The sequence below is a fragment of the Schistocerca americana genome, chromosome 6 (assembly GCF_021461395.2).
Source record: "Schistocerca americana isolate TAMUIC-IGC-003095 chromosome 6, iqSchAmer2.1, whole genome shotgun sequence".
Lineage (NCBI taxonomy): Eukaryota > Metazoa > Arthropoda > Insecta > Orthoptera > Acrididae > Schistocerca > Schistocerca americana.
In genome coordinates, this window is record NC_060124.1 from 475439861 (window position 1) to 475449606 (window position 9746).

Consider the following 9746-nt stretch of genomic DNA (forward strand, 5'->3'; position numbering starts at 1 on the left):
ATTTGGTGATTATAAATATGTGGTTGAAACACGGACCAATATGTGCAAATGACCATTGGTTGTCATTTCAGTGGAATCTTCGTCATTACTTTACAGTGGTAATTATGAAGATGTGGTTGAAACCTAGAATCACACAATGTCCTTTCACCTTTCTGCACGTCAGCCAAATCTTCATAATTACCATAATTCAAACAGTAATTCTGTCAGCAAAGAAGTTGTAGTTAACAAGAAAAATTAATACAAGCATTAGTTGTGTCTATAAAGGAGTGGTCAATGATGATGGAAATTAATTGCAATTGTCATTAAATAACTTTTCAATTAAAGCACTGAACACAAATTATTAACATGTACATAATCATGCTACTACAATTGATATGTATATCTCACTTTATGCTTTAAACCAGTCATATTTCTCTGAGCCCTGGACAGAAGAAAGAAACTCTCTCCGATTCTGAATCAGTCTATGAAAATCTGTGCAATTTGCGTTTTTCATGCTATATTGGATTTGGAGGATTGCATTGACTGATGTTAAAGCTAGCCTGTTTCTATCTTCTGTCCATTTTGCATTCACTAGGGAAAACTCTCTCTCCACATTGGCATTATGCTCTGGAATGCACATTAGCAAAAAGTTCTGAATACTGCTCTTTTGAAACAGAATCCACAAAAGATTTAACCACCTTTTTCCGAGGCATCACCTCCAAATTCTGGTTATCTTCCTGTGTAAGAAAACATTTGAGTTTCAGTATCTGGTCGAATAGGAAACTCTCATCCACTTTGCAAGTTGTGTTTTCTTGCATCCAATTCAGTATACATTCAATTTTTCCCCATCAGGTAAAGCCTTCAACATTATCCAGTCAAAATGTTCAAGTTAGGATAAAGGCTTGCTCCATTTTATTAGACAATCTGTAACTGTCTCATAAAATGCCATGATATCCTCTTGAAATTTTGACTGCCGATACTGGGAGAGATCTGACATTAACATTTTTAAGTTCCAACCTAACCTCATTCACAGAGATGTTCTCTTTCTCAATGTTGGCGATAGCCTTTTGAAATGGACTCATCTGAGCAAGCAGATAGTGTAAATACATCTCTCCACAAGCATCAGAAAAAAAAAGACTTGAGAAGACTTGGACACTTATCGAGAGACAGGAAGTATGATTTAAGAGCTTGAAACATGTATATGAATCTCAATTGCAGGAAATAAGCTCATCCACCTAGTTTTCACACGCCTAAGTAAATCTTTGTGAGTCACATGGAGGAAATCACAAAAATCCGTTAATGCTGCTACACGAACAGCATAAACTGAAAAGTGGTTATAGACCTTAATAATTATACTTTGCACATCTTGTGAAAGTATGCCGGTTCCACTTTGAATAGCATTAAGCAGTACATGAACTGGGCAGCCGACCCCTACTATGGGCCTGTTTAGTTTGTTTTCAAGTTTCTTGAATATATTGTTTTCCCCTTTCCTTTCAACACCACCAAAGTTTGTGTTTGTGTAATCCCCACCAAAAGCACAAACTTTGTCACTAATGTTGAATTCTAAAATTATTTTATACACACACTCAGAGACTGTACTGGAGGTTTCATTGTCACACTCATTCAGATGTAATAAATTACTTTGAACACCTTGTTTAATGTCAAAGTATTGAACCAGAACAGGAATTTTACTAATGATTCTTGACGTACAAGACGAAGAACTGTATGAATGGTGGTGTTTCACAGCATGAAACGCGAATGTTGCTTCAACCTTTTCAGATTTTGTGTGATTAGCACTAAAAAACCTGGTCAACTGGTTGGAAGTTGAAGCAGAATTCACAGCTCTTGTGTGTTTCTTACTTGTTATATTGTCACTGATAGCTCGTTTCCCTCAATTGGCGATTGAAATGTAGCGACTGTAATGAAATAATTTAGGATTGGTTGCCATTTAACCAAAAGCACGGGAATTAACATTTTATTTTATGGACGGTATTGCGTAACCGTGCACAATCTATTGCGTTATGTTTCGAAGTGTCACAACTCCTAATTTTTTACGCCTCAAAACACACGTTTCTGACAGCCCTTTCATTCTATGGTCGCCCTGAACACTAAATTCGATGGCACGGTGAAAATATTTTTTTTCAATAACTGAAAACTATCGTCAGAAAATAAATTGCGGGGGACTTGGTTTTTAAACACGTACAGTTGAGTAACCTGATCAATTATAATACTCATTTGTACGCTTTCTACAAATGATAGGCATTGTTTACTGTTACGTAGCCACAATGCATTGTACTTACCCACATACTTTGCAAATAGCCTCATGTTCGTTTCTTCCACGTTTAATACTTAGAAACGCATCAATATATTCTTCTCTAAAATGTACTTTTCGTTTCGACATTTTAAATTTCAAATTCTGTGCAGTAACAACATCAGAGGTACACTTCGCACAGCTGGATGTTAACTTTACACCACCAAGGAATATCAGATACCGACAGCGAGACGTTGTAAACCAACAGCGGAAAACTGAAACAATCGCAAAGAATCGATTATTGCACTGCTTGCACAGCCTGTTCTGAAACTAGCCGAGCGATTCTGAAGTGACATGGAATATCAGCACAGATTTCAACGGCTATCGTCAAGTTTGCAAGAGTTATGAAACACTTGATTGGTGGAAAGCGGCAAAATTGGTGACTTTTTTTTATTTTTTACTTACTAGTCACTTTTTTCGCGGACATTTTCCTCTTCGTCCATGACACTCGTCTTCGAGCATTAAATCGCGGACTGTCCTCAAAATTCGCGACGTATGGCAACCCTATGCAGACCCCACAAAGCCATGGAGCCAAGTTGTCAACGAGCCACTGTGCAAGATGGTGGCGGTTCCATAGTGATGTGGGCTATGTTTACAAAAAGGGTTCAAATGGCTCTGAGCACTACGGGACTTAACATCTGAGATCATCAGTCCCCCAGAACTTGGAACTACTTAAACCTAACCAATCTAAGGACATCACACACATCCATGCCCAAGGCATGATTCGAACCTGCGACCGTAGCGGTCGCGCGGTTCCAGACTGAAGCGCCTAGAACCGCTCGGCCACAACAGCTGGCACCTATGTTTACATTTCCATAGTGGTGGGGGCTATGTTTACATGTAATGGACTGGGTCCTTTGGTCCAACTGAACCGATGATTAACTATGAACAGTTATGTTCGGCTACCTGAAGACTATTTGCGGCCATTCACTGACTTCATGTTCCCAAACAATAATAACGTTTGTGGATGACAATGTACCATGTTATCGGCCCACAATTGTTTGCGATTGTTTTGAAGAACATTCTGAACAATTCCAAAGGTAATTTGGCCACAGAGATCACCCGACGTGAATCCCATTGAACATTATGGGACACAATCGAGAGGTCAGTGGGTGCACAAAATCCTGCACCGGCAACATTTTCGCAGGTATGGACGGCTACAGAGGCAGTGTGGCTCAGCATCTCCGCAGGGGACGTCCAACTACTTGTTGGAGTCCATGCTAAGTCGAGATGCTGCACTGCTGCGGGCAAAGGGAGGCCCGACGCGATAGGAGTAGGTAGCCCACGGCTTCTCTCACCTCATTGGATGTCTTCGACTTAACGCCTCCCTGCCAAGACCCATATCAACAACGGAGCACACGTCTTTCAGTCTTTAAAACATTGTTGCAGAAGACCCCGAGTAGCACAGTCGCCGTAGTGTAGTGGTTATGTTACTAGCTTGTTGCACTGAGGGGAGTGAATTAAAAAACTCACGGAAATCGAAAAATTTTAATTTCTATATTCGGTTCGAGTACGTTCTAGAAGTATCCGCAAATGGCAAGAATCATTGTACGTGAATGTTCTGTAACTGTATACAGGGTGGTCCATTGATAGTGACCGGGCCAAATATCACACGAAATAAGCATCAAACGCAAAAACTACAATGAACGAAACTCGTCTAGCTTGAAGGGGGAAACTAGATGGCGCTATGGTTGGCCCGCTAGATGGCGCTGCCATAGGTCAAACGGTTATCAACTGCGTCTTTTTTTAAAATATAGGAACCCCCATTTTTTATTACATATTCGTGTAGTACGTAAAGAAATATGAATGTTTTAGTTGGATCACTTTTTTCGCTTTATGGTAGATGGCGCTGTAATAGTCACAAACGTATAAGTACGTCGTATCACGTAATATTCCGCCAGTGCGGACGCTATTTGCTTCGCGATACATTATACCCGTGTTAAAATGTACCGTTTAACAATTGCGGAAAAGGTCGATATCGTGTTGATGTATGGCTGTTGTGATCAAAATGCTCAACGGGCGTGTGCTATGTATGCTGCTAGGTATCCTGGACGACATCATCCAAGTGTACGGACCGTTCGCCGGATAGTTAAGTTATATAAGGAAACAGGAAGTGTTCAGTTACATGTGAAACGTCAAACACGACCTGCAACAAACGATGATGCCCAAGTAGGTGTTTTAACTGCTGTCGCGGCTAATCCGCACATCAGTAGCAGAAAAATTGCGCAAGAATCGGGAATCTAAATAACGTCGGTGTTGAGAATGCTACATCTACATCGATTGCACCCGTACCATATTTCTATGCACCAGGAATTGCATGGCGACGACTTTGAACGTCGTGTACAGATCTGCCACTGGGCACAAGAGAAATTATGGGACGATGACAGATTTTTTGCACGCGTTCTATTTAGCGACGAAGCGTCATTCACCAACAGCGGTAACGTAAACCGGCATAATTTGCTCTATTGGGCAACAGAAAATCCACGATGGCCTCAACAAGTGGAACATCAGTGATCTTGGCGGGTTAATGCATGGTGCGGCATTGTGGGATAAAGGATAATTGGTCCCCATTTTATCGATGGCAATCTAAATGGCGCAATGTACGCTGATTTCGTACGTAATGTTCTACCGATGTTACTACAAGATGTTTCACTGCATGACAGAATGGCTATGTACTTTCAACATGATGGATTGCCGACACATAGTTCGCGTGCGGTTGAAACGGTATTGAATAGCAATTTCATGACAGTTAGATTGGTCGTCGAAGCGCCATACCATGGACCGCGTTCTCAGAAATGATAAGTTCACAAAGGTACATGTATCACATTGGAACAACCGAAATAAAAAATATCTACGTTCTGTATTTTAATTTACAAAACTTACCTGTTACCAACTGTTCGTCTAAAACTGTGACTACTACAGCGCCATCTATCACAAAGGGAAAAAAGTGTTCCAACTAAAATATTCATATTTGTTTACGTACTACACGAATATGTAAAAAAAAAAAAAAAATGGGGGTTCCATTTTAAAAAAACGCAGTTGATATCAGTTTGACCTACGGCAGCGCCATCTACCAGGTCAACCGTAGCGCCATCTGGTTTCCCCCTTCAAGCTAGACGAGTTTCGTTCTTTGTAGTATTTTTTTTTATGCTTATTTCGTGAGATATTTGGCCCGGTCACTATCAATTGAACATCCTGTATATACCGTATGTGTTCTGGCCGGAGGCAGTTCGCTCAGCGCTCTTGTATGTGCAAGTGCTGAATAAACCTTCGTTAAGTGAAGTTAGTGTTCGCCGTTCGTCTTACACCTTCCCATACGTGACAATATGTTAGATGCTTCATTAGGTACACTCGATGCTAGCTTATGAAATAACTTTCTTCGCAGACTTGTATGTAGCGTGTTGATATCGTGTGGCTAAATTTTGTCGTATGGTCCTACATCGTCCACTCTAGTAGCGCTGGCTGCAGAAAAGTCTTTGTCAGCGGCTCGTCGCTGTAACTGGTGTGTCTACTTACCGCGGGTTGTGTGGTGCTGTCCGTCGCTACTGTGAGACTGTGTCGCGTACGGCCGCTACTGCAGAGAGGCTGGACACACGCACACACGGACACACACGCGGCAGCTAATGTCGGCAGCACGCCCCGCTACCCAGCACAGCACCGTTACACTACCGGCGGCATCAGTTAAGCCAGCATATACGCCCTGTGACGGCGCGCTTTATGTCACCCAGACGCGCGTTTCCATTTTAGCTTTGTTCCTCCTCTAAATCTGCATTTCTGCAGGATGTGGCAGCCTTTAATGAATTATATTTAGCTGAAATTGATGAGGGGAATAATGCTGCTGCTGCATAAACCTTCTAGTCGAGTTAAACTTCGTAAAGTAACAGGGTTCTAATAAGAATCATTTACAGGAAAAGTCCTACCTTGGCGAACTGATACTCTAAGCAAGTCGGGTGATACTGAGGGAATTACATTAGAAAATGAGACGCTTAAAGTAGTAAAGGAGTTTTGATATTTGGGGAGCAAAATAACTGATGATGGTCGAAGTAGAGAGGATATAAAATGTAGACTGGCAATGGCAAGGAAAGGGTTTCTGAAGAAGAGAAATTTGTTAACATCGAGTATTGATTTAAGCGTCAGGAAGTCGTTTCTGAAAGTATTTGTATGGAGTGTAGCCAAGTATGGAAGTGAAACATGGAAGATAAATAGTTTGGACAAGAAGAGAATAGAAGCTTTCGAAATGTGGTGCTACAGAAGAATGCTGAAGATCAAATGGGTAGATCACATAACTAATGAGGAGGTATTGGATAGAATGGGGGAGAAGAGGAATTTGAGGCACAACTTGACTAGAAGAAGGGATCGGTTGGTAGGACATGTTTTGAGGCATCAAGGGATGACTAAATTAGTACTGGAGGGCAGCGTGGAGGGTAAAAATTGTAGAGGGAGACCAAGAGATGAATACACTAAGCAGATTCAGAAGGATGTAGGCTGAAGTATTTACTGGCAGATGAAGAAACTTGCACAGGATACAGTAGCATGGAGAGCTGCATCAAACCAGTCTCAGGACTGAAGACCACAACAACAACAATAACATCGCTAAAGCAAAACGTTATTCTGAGAAATGCTTCGAGTAAATTGAAGAAGAAATATAGGAACTGACTGTAAAAGGACGTCTACTGCCTTCGCTGCACAGGGTGAACAAAACCTCCACCGACAAATTTTCTAAGCTTGTTCAGACTACTTTAGCGTAAATTTCCATGCATTTGTCGATGCAGTTCTGGACTCGTTGTGTTCCACGCCGGCCGTCGAGACCAAGCGGTTCTTGGCGTTTCAGTCTGGAACCACGGGACTGCTACGGTCGCAGGTTCGAATCCTACCTCGGGCATGGATGTGTGTGATGTCCTTAGGTTAGTTGGGTTTAAGCCGTTCTAAGTTCCAGGGGACTGATGACCTCAGATGTTAACACCCATAGTGCTCAGAGCCATTTGAACCATTTTTCTGTTCCGCAAGACAATGTGCGGCGTGCGGTGGATGGTAAATGTTGTATAGAAATCACTTCCACCGATTCCATTTGTGGGTGGTATCCCAGAAGGTATATTCTCGACCGCCAACTATACATGGTGTTTCCGTAAGACCGTGCAAAAATGTAACAGGACATAGAGAATGCTCCACTGAACAATTCCGGGTAGGGAACCTGGGGTCGGAGAAGCCAGCTCAAGGAAATACGGAAGTAAACACGTCTACCGATTTGTCTAACGTTACTATTTCCCAGCTTGTTTACAACTAACACGCTATTTCAGTCTTTCTCGGCGTATTACACTAATGAATTCTTCTCGGGCTATCAGCCGAGTGGTGGCGTCGTCTTGTGGCAACGTTTCAATGAGTTTCGTATCCATCATCTTCTGGCGAAGAAGATGATGGGTACGAAACTCACTGAAACGTTGCGACAAGACGACGTCACCACTCTGCTGATAACCCAAGAAGAATTCATCAAATAAAATGCATAGAAGCTTGCGCATACAGTGCCGTTTGTTTACATTTTATTTCTATATTCCCGGCAAGGAAACGAGGAGAACGATACTGATTAGTAGGAAGTATTTCCTGGTCGCTGGATTCCAAGGCGAGGTCCTATTCAATGGCCTGCGAGGTCACATGACCCGAATCCCCTTGATTATTTCGTATGGGGATATCTAAAGTCACTTCTGTCTGAGACCCCAGTGGATACGGAGATGGAATTAGTAACCAGAATTCTAGCTGCCTGTACTGTGATTCCAAACACACCAGGTTATTTTTTCAGGGTGCGTCAGAATCTTGTTCGCCGGTGTCATGCTTGCATTGAGGTTGATGGCCGTCCGTTTCAGCACGTTTTGTATGATACGCACAAGGGGTACTTTCATCGTGTTAGTGATGGTATTTGCATCTAACTAACTGACGTAAATAAAAAAGGACATAGTGATGTGATTTTATTTCTAACTAATGTAAATAAAAAAGTATATAGTTCTGTGATTTTATTTCCCCTTAAGCTGGCTTCTCCTACACCAGGTTCCCTACCTCATAGAGCATCCTCTATGTCCTGTTAAATTTTTGCACGCTCTTACAGAAACGTCCTTTATGAACCCAAGTTTCTTCATTCCAACCGCCTCTGAGATTGTGCGAAATGTATGCTGTAGAAATTATATGTTTCTGTACTTTTCTATAATTGTGGATTATTCTAAATTTTGCCAGTAAGGCTCTTCATAAGTCATGAAATCGTTCTCGTAGCGTCTCCCACTGTTGAGAGCTCTCACTATGATTAAATCAACCCGTGACGAAGAGTTTTTTGAATCTTTTCTTCTTCCATTCTTCTTGTGAATAAATCAATGAGGCTTTGCAGAAAATAAATACGTGGTGTAATGACTGGCAGTTACCTCTCAATAATGGTAAGTGTAACCTATTGCGTATAACAGGGCGAAAATCACCATTAATGTACGAGTACAAAATAAAAGTCCAATCTTTGAAAGCGGTAACATCCGTCAAGTATCTGGGTGTGATTATTCGAAATGATCTCAAATGGAACGATCAGATTACACAATAACAGGTAAGGCGAATTCTAGATCGCAGATTATTGGTACAATCCTGAAGCGGTACAGGCCTTCAACAAAGAATTTTGCTTACAGTACGTTAGTTCCTCCAGTATTCGAGTATTGTTCGTCTGTATGTGACCCTTACCAGTTGGCTCTGATTCAAGAGATTGAGAAGGTCCAAAGAAGAGCGGCAAGATTCGTGACTGGTACATTTAGTCATCACGAGAGCTTACAAATCTCGTAGAAAGTTTGAAGTGGGACACACTTGCAGATAGACGACGCGCTAAACGGAATGGACTGTTCACTAAATTCCAGAATCCGGTCTTCGTCGAGGATGTAGAGCATATATTATTTACCACCAACTTTCAAATCACGCAATGATCACCATTCAAAGATAAGGAAAATTAGAGCTCGTACTGAGGCGTTCAGACAGTCGTTTTTCCCTCGCGCGATCCGCGAGTGGAACAGTGGGGCCGAAATATGACTTTGGCGCGAATTGTGCCCTCCGCCACACACCACTTGGTGGTTAGCGGAGTATATATATGTAGATGTAAATGTAGAAAAGCTGATATCATCGTCATATTCTTGTTCTTTCAAGAATTAGGCTGCTGTCTGTTCCGAACTCACAAACAAACCATTCCACACCTTTTCCAGGTCTTTCAGTATGTCTTTTCCCATTTGGCTTTTAGTTCAGGATTGTCTGGGGAATTGTGTGACCTGGCGTTCTGATGAGGCGTTAATTCCAGCCATCACGATATTTTTCAATTTAAATCAGTCCTAATATTTTCATTTCTAATCATGTCGTCTTCTTTAGGAATCTTGTCTCTGGTGCATGAATTTTATTTTCTTGTTTTCTTTGTGGTAATCCAGCTTTCGTGTCCGTAGAATAATACAGG